Raw genomic sequence first — 8,403 nt, 5'->3', positions numbered from 1 at the left:
GTAAAATCCTCCTCCTAAATGAGTCTATTGTCCATAAAATTGTACAAGCTCTAAGCACTGAGGGATAGCAGATCTACTGTCTGTAGAATTTGGTACTCAAATGACATTCCATAATAGTAGTCAGAACTTCCCAATCAGATGTCCTTCAGATGATTTTAAATATTACTCCATGACGCACAGCCATACTAGGAATTCTGAACTGCTGTAGTACATTGTACATTGTAACTGGGAAAACCATAGCCTTGACTATATGCACTTTTGTTGGCAGGGTGATGTCTCTGCTTTTTAGTATACTGTCTAGATTTGCCATAGCTTTCCTCTCCAGGAGCGTGTGTCTTTTAATTTCTTGGCTGCAGTCCCCATCTGCAGTGACCTTGGAGCCCAGGAAAATAAAATCTGTCACTACCTCCATTTCTTCCCCATCTATTTGCCAGGAATTGAGAGGGCTGGATGCCATGATCTTGGTTTTCTTAATGTTGAGTTTCAAGCCAACTTTTGTACTCTCCTCCTTCACCTGCATCAAGAGGCTCTTTAGTTCCTCTTCCCTTTCTGCCATTAGAGTGGTATCATCTGCATATCTGAGGTTGTTGATATTTCTCCTGACAACCTCAGGGTAACACCAAGCAGCATTGAAAGATCTCAAATTCAGTCTCTGGCATCTCAAGGATCAAGAGGGAATGATGGCGGCTTTGGGGAGAAGCTCTGCAGTGTCTCTGCCATTCTGACCATAGAGTATGTAACTAAACTAGATTAAACAAAAAGTATTCTTTCCAGGCCTTTGCGTGCATAGGAATGGAAACAGCGAGAGACTAGTAATTTACTTCAGTATGCTTGAGAATGAGGATTTTGCTTATGGAAACCTAACATATTGAAGCAGACTAAAAGAATAATAGTAAAAAAAGAAATGTTTTGGACATATAGAATCCATTTGTGTGGAATATTTAAAAATGTTTCTTTCTTAACCCCTGGATTTCTTCTATTTGCTATGTACTTTTTCCTTTTTTATCATCTAACTGAAAAGAACTTAAATATTTACTAAAATTGCAAAGAGCAACTTATTGAGCCCGGAGATTAGATAACTGTTAGTAACAGGAAAGAAGCCTAATGTGAACATTTCAGCTTTATACAGGCAGACCTCAACTTACAGCAGTTAATTAAATGGCTGTTCAGAGTTATAATGCCACTGGAAAATGTGACTTGACTTATGACCGTTATTGACACTTACGACCATTGCACCCCACATGATCAAAATCCAGTTGCTTGGCAACTGGTTCAAATTTATGACAGTTGGGGTGGGCGTGGCCTGCACATGATGCATCTGGCCTGGAGGCCGCCATTTTGACACCCCTGCTTTAAGGCAAAGAACAACAAACTGTAATTTTGCCTGATGGCTTAACTGAAGTCAGTTGAAGAAATATAAATGTAGGAGGGGGGTGGACATGGGATGCATATCCCAAATCATGCTGCAAATATATATGAAGTAGAAGCCATATGAAGTTTTTGAATGTGGTTTTGCACTTTGGAGAATTGGGGGGAAAAAGACACTACATCTCTCCAAAATTGTTACTTCTAGGTTTCTGTAATAAAACTATAATTTTATCATGGCAGGCTTTTTGATAATTCTACAATACGTTCATAACATTTCCCACCAAATAACCCAAGAGAGATAATTAACAAATGTTTTTTAAAAATTTTTAGAATAAAAGGTATCAATTACAGCTACCTGGTGGTATTATCATCGCAGTAAGAACAACTACGCTAAATACCATTTATACTGCCCTAATCAATGGACACACAGGAGACATTGTTTTCTTGCTCGAAAATTAGAATTCAACAGGGCCCAACTACAAAACACCATTTTTCAGAAACCTAGCATGCTTCACATGCTCATCGGCATCAAATGCCCTGCAAATTCTGTTCAAATTGTATATTGAAGTTCTGTATAAATTTGCCAGGAGATTCACTGGCAAACACAAAACATATTGATTTCCATTCCCTTGAATGGAATTGAGTACACTATTTTAGGCAATGGACTTTTAATGCTTCCAAGGCACAGATATTCCATCTGCCTCTTGAACAGAATGGTTACCAAAAAGAAAAGAAAAAAAAAGATATGGAAGACGAGGTAATACAGGTAGTCCTTGACTTACAACTGCAATTGAGCTCAAAATCTATGTTGCTAAGTGAGAAATTTGTTAAGTGAGCTTTATCCTACAAAAAAGTTTTGCAACTTTTCTTGCCACATTTGTTAAGTGAATCTGGCTTCCCCATTGGCTTTGCTTGTCAGAAGGTCACCAAAGGTGATCATATGATCCCAGGACACTCCAACCGTCATAAATATGAACCAGTAGTCAAGCATTCAAATTTAAATCACATGAGAATGCTGCAATAAGTGTAGAAAATGGTCAGGTTACTTGTTTCAGTGCCATTGTTAACTTCAAATGGTCGCTAAATGAACTGTTGTAAATTGAGGACTACATGGATTGAGGTCTTGTGGGTTGTTCTTAATATAATTTAGCTTCATTCATCTTCGCATGGATTCCCTTTTGACCATAAATTATAATAGTTACACTAATTTTATTGCGACCGTAAATTAAAAACAAAACAAAACACTTTAGGTGAGTTGCACATAAATATAATTGAACTGACCATTATTAAATATGCATGTTTATATATGATCTTCCTCCATAATAATCGTGTATATGATAACAATACAGACAGGGATATAAAAAATTCCGTCTGTGCTTTAGAAGCTCATACATATCAAAAGACTGGTATGTAACCCAAAGATCATTACTTATTATACAAAAGCAGAGAGCTCTGCTAATGAATGAGACAATGGATTCCATTTGAATGGAACCATTTTTAAAGTCCAAGTACTACTCCCTAATGTTAATCTACTAGCATTGCACAGTAATGGTTACTGTTATTTAACACAGGACAAAATAATTAGAGTATGTAGGAGAACAAGCTGCTGCAATACTTTGCTGATCTCCCCCACCTCCACACCCACACCCACATAGGAACTTATAGTTGGAGGGCTGCCAGCAGAGGAATTCAGGAAACAAAACTGTGTTGTAAGATCTGGTCTTTGTTGTATATATTTTATCTTCAAAAAGTTTTGTTTAAGTGAACAGTGGCAGGACAATTGTTTTTCAATGATCAGAAAATTTAGGCAAAAATCTAATGATATCATAGTAAGGTTAATTTTTTTTAAAAAAGTTTAAACTGTCAGTTACCTTAGTTAGGGAGTGTTCAAAACTATACTGAAACTTTGAGAGCCACCCAAACCTATTTGTATATTTTCTACTAATTCCTCTTTTCTTAACTACTGGAAACATTTGTATATAAACCTCGACATCAGTGAATGGATGTTAGTTGAATAATTTTACTTTAAATACATTCCAAGAGAACAGGAGGGGTAACTATTCCTTTAAAATTAAGTAACACAGCTTTTCTATGGATGGATCATAACAATGAGAGCAAAGACTCATAGAGTGTGTTCTAGATATTTCAAAATGCAATTGCCTCAATTCCAGGCTGCAGTTGTATGCTGGTTCCTTGAAGAAAATCCCTTTGTGAGTAGTGAAAATCCCTTTTAACTAGACATGCATAGCATTAGATGTTGTTGTTGTTGTTATTATTATTATTAGCATTATTAGCATTTGTGTGATCATTTCATTGTATTCTCTGAGGGCCAAATCAGGTATAAATTGTTCTTGTAGCAACTATAGGTACAAAAGCCAACAAACTTTTGTCATATTGAATTGTTTCCCAAATAATCTACAGTTTCAAAGAGAACTATGGTAGTTTGGGCTAATCAATGTATCATAGTAACTCCTGTTGTTTTACTTTAGTTTAGCGAAGTCTTTTGACACATGTTATGCTTATAGATCAGGGCTGTCAAACTCCCAGCCCGTGGGTCGGATGCGTCACATGCTGGCTACGCCGCCTGGTTTAGCGAAGGGGGAGGGGGAGAAAGTCCTGATATGTCACAGGACGCCACCGTGATGATGTGAGTTTGACCTGTTATACATGGACCAAATCATTATGGCTTGTTCAGCAAACCATGATAAAAACCACAGCTTAGTTCAATGGACCTATTTCTAGTTTATTATAATATTTGTATTAATTTGTAGAAGCCTAGCACATTCATGTTCTAAAGTCTCCTTGGCAGAAAGCATTGTGGTTTCAAATGAGAGGCTGGGCAAAATATAAGAAAATCTCCTTATATTTTGGAAACACGGATTCTTGATTACCACTTCATTTTTGAGAACTAAAGTTATTTTAAGAAATCTAAATCTGAGAATATTTACAAGCTAAAGGTTTTGTACAAGAAATATATATCCAAAATAACAGATAAGAATATGAAAATTTTAACAGATTGATAACCAAACTCTTCAATTCTACTATTCAACCCAGCGAATGTGCTTAAATAAAATTGTTCAAGAAGCTTAAGTGCACAATATTATGTTAGATTTTGAGTGTGCTTGTCCCTAAACTGCAACTGTGGAAAGTCAAGGCTAACACTGACGGCCATGTAGGTATTTTAAAAACAAACCAGTAATTAAAAAGAAATAATCCAACATTGAATTATCATGCTTTTTTCCCCACATAAAGATTTTTTAAAAGAACAGTTCACTGAACAAAACTAATTGCCATGGTTTGCATATAATGCTATGTCATAATGAGTGAATTCACCCATCATTATAAGTTAAAAATAAACAAACTATAACACTGAGTGTTTAGGGGGAGAAGAAACTCTGTATGGAAAGTTGTTCATTTCCCATGAAAAGAAACAAGAAGTTATGGACAAGAATTAGCTTGTGGTTACTAGTATTTGAAAGAATTCCTCTGAAAATAGCAGCAACTGAAAAATGCAGCTGTATACTGTACCTTCCTATTCCAAAATCAATAAGACTTCATATGTATTCCCACATGCCTCCTTATCAATTCTAACATGCATATAAACATCCACATTACAAAAAAAATATCCAATGACAAAGCTTATTTAATATATTCACAGCAAAAGAATCAGATCAGTACCTCCAAACTATTGTGTGGAAGTATTTTAAATTATTTCTTAAGTTATACAGATGTGTAACTTAAGAAATCACTTGAAATACTTGAGCAATAGTTACTCAACTATTATCACAAAATTCAAGGGACGTTTTTTTTGTTTTTAACTCACGAGCTACATTCCCTTCTAACCTGTTCTTCATGGTTGTTTCACTGTCATTTCAGATCTTCAGATCAGGTAATGCCTTTCTTTCATCTGAATGTAGTTCTCAGATAATATCAAGCCAGGATTTTTAAACCATCATTGGTAGAACATAAATTTATTTATCTTGGTAGCATTGTGTTTATTGATGGAGGTACAGAGAAGCACATTAACCATCAAATGGAATGGTGGTCATATTTCAACGCATGCATCCAATTTGGTCTACGGCAGCCATAAGCTACAAGGGTAAAACTCTTCAAGAGTTTTGATATACCAGCTACAATATATGCTTGTGAAATGTGGAAGTGTACAACCAAGATGATTAAACATTTCCCAACAATGCTGCTTGAGAAGAATCTTCCGCGTTTCGTAACGTGACATCACTAATGAAGACGTACTACGTCACATGCAGCTTGTTGGCCATGTTATGTATGCCTACAGACTGGCATCCAAAAATGAGACTATGTTGGATACCTCCTGGAAGAAAGAGAAGACAAGGCCAGCCTTGGAAAACTTGGTGCCAGATACTTAAGGAAGATCTTAAAATCATTAATGTCCCTTGGGAGGATGCTGAAGATGCTGCAAATGATTGAAACCACTGGAAACCACTTGCTGCCCAATATGCTCTGAACAGAACCTAATGATGATGATTTGTAGAATAATTCACTCACCTAATTCACACACATAATCCCATTCTAATAAATTTAAAGCTGTGCATGAACAAAGTTATATATATAATTAGTGGATTTGTGTTAGTAAAAGAATAGAATAATGCCTTTCTTGCCATAAATCTAGAAGGATAGTTTGGCCTTTTAAAATTGTAACACAGGCATCTTTTCATATTGATGCAGTGAGATATGCAATATCTTTCTATATTTAAAAACATCAGTAATAGTGGTTGCTGAGGGTATTGTTTTGATGTAGTGGTAACCAGTCAAGATGATGGCCATAACTGCACAATCAATGGGCCAACTCCCTTTTGTATGTTTTCAATGCTCATACAAAAGGGGGTGGGGCTTCAACCAGCAGATTTTAAATGTGCTTGCCATATTTATGTATTACTTAGTTCAGACATATAAATCTGAATCTGTATCTATGGAAAATATTCACATGACAAGCATTTCAATGAGACTGTAGGAATTACTGATGAGTTTCACTGTCTCTAACCAAAATGTTTCACTTCCTTAAGGATTAGCATCAGGAAGGCTAAGAATCAGGAAGAATAAAAATTGCTATAATTTCTCAAACAAAAGCCATTACGTAAGCTTTTGTATTTAGACAAGCGCAATACAGAATGCGTATATACATCTAGAATGCTGGCACCATTTTCTTGAACAAGTAAAACAGCAGCACTTGTTCATTTGTCCTAATATGATTCCTACTTCATACATTCCATATTCATATTATTTTGTTGAGGGAAATTAAAAACAAGGCAGAGTCTTTTCCCCTTATTCATCTGCCCCTCCTTGAAGAATGATTCTTCAGTTGTCAGATAGCACTTTTTAAAATTCATTAAAAAAAAAACACATTTCAGAAATAAAGACAATGGAAGCTGAAGAGCAGCAGAAATGTTTGAGAAAGTACCTCAATACTCATACCTGAAAAGTAGTTAAAGTATTTCTGGATGTGATTAAAAATGGAATGTCACAAACCCAGTTTCCTTTCAAAGGCACCAACTGCAGTTTGAGCAAAGTGACTTGCCCCATCTCCCAGAACTCTAAAACCTGCTGGAGACTACTCTGTTGTGATCTCCTTGCAGGGAGCAGCTGTTTGGAGCACTTGTGACTGATCTCAAGTCCCTTCCTTGTCCACAGAGGAATTACAAATAGCCAGTCTATTCACTGGCTCTTCATTCCACTGTGGTCATTGGGTCTGCTTTTCCACAGAGCCATTTTCAGTTAGCTATTTCTTTCTCTGGAAGTGAAGATCACCTGAAAATTTCAGAGCAGTTGGCCAGGTGTAGATGTAAACAAAAAACAAGCAAACCTAAGATACTTACAATGGCATTCTGTTAACAAACTTCATAGATTCAAATCAATAGGAGTCAATCTTAACTTGACAAAAGTCTTCACATTTTTTATGATCAGCATAAAATTACATGTTTTAGTCAACATGCAGAAAATTACCTTGATTGTGCATATTATCTATGTATTTTTTTCTAGAATTTCACCAATTATATTCTAAAATGCTGGAATAAAAACATAAGTGTTTACTTACCTTAAAAAAGTTTTAAAATAAAATAAAATTTATTTATATATATATATATATATATATATATATATGTGTGTGTGTGTGTGTGTGTGTGTGTGTGTGTGTGTGTGTGTGTATGTATATGTATATGTATATGTATATGTATATGTATATGTATATGTATATATATATTTGGGCCCAGGCCACCAATCTCCATGCCTGTATTCTGTAATGTTGCTACTGAAACTTCAAGCAGGGAGACTGGAGCAACTTCAACGGATGGTGTGAACTTTTTCTCCAACTATATGCAGATGTACTTCTGTACAGTATCAAGCCAGAAGAATATCATTTTTCTAAATTTGGAACCAATTTAAATATGCCATATCTATGCAGTAGAGAAATATCTAGATGTCATTCCTCAACCGAGTTGAATTGGATGTACTATTCAGTAAGTTCTTTTAAAAAGTTTTTTGTCTAGCAGTAGATTAACAGCCCAGTATAAACAAACTTGTAGGGCTGCAATTAGATTGATTTACTAAAACCTGGAGACTCTGTCAGGTTTTAGAACATATTCAAAAAGCATTCTAACAATACAGAAATAAGTTGTTTCTAAAGACTTCTCCCAGCCACCACTAAAATAAGACGGCAGCAAAAGAAAGTGATATAGCAGGGATGTCAAACTCAAGTCGTGGGGGCTGGATCCGGCCCATGGGGTGCTTAGATCTGGCCCGTGGGGACAGCAAAGGACTGGCCCTTGGTGCCTCTGCCAGTGAAAACGGCGTTCGAGAGGGCTGCCTGTGGCCCTCCCGATCTCAGTTTTCATTGGCAGAGAGTGCAAGAGGCCGTTACTAGAGCTCAGGAGCCAGTTTTTGCTGGCAGACTGCTTGGGCCACCACAGGCGCCCCTGACATGAGTGATGTCGAGTTAGCCACATCCACCGTGGCCCACCAAGTTCAAACACAACCCTGATGCGATGAAATCAAGTTTGAGAC

General features: G+C 36.4%; 1 long non-coding RNA gene across 2 annotated transcripts in view; it reads left to right on the top strand.

Annotated features, from left to right (window-relative positions):
* Positions 1-3,416: 3,416 nt before the first annotated feature.
* LOC309385810 overlaps positions 3,417-8,403 on the top strand; it is a 72,283-nt gene continuing 67,296 nt past the window's right edge. For both annotated transcript variants that reach the window (XR_014174290.1, XR_014174291.1), the window contains exon 1: positions 3,417-3,578. This is a non-coding gene — a long non-coding RNA (uncharacterized lncRNA). The remainder of the gene's footprint in view (positions 3,579-8,403) is intronic.

The sequence above is a fragment of the Natrix helvetica genome, assembly GCF_964273705.1.
Source record: "Natrix helvetica genome assembly, chromosome: 2".
In the NCBI taxonomy this organism is placed as follows: Eukaryota; Metazoa; Chordata; class Lepidosauria; order Squamata; family Natricidae; genus Natrix; species Natrix helvetica.
The sequence above is the reverse complement of the archived record's forward strand: the minus strand, read 5'-3'. Positions and strand labels throughout refer to the sequence as shown.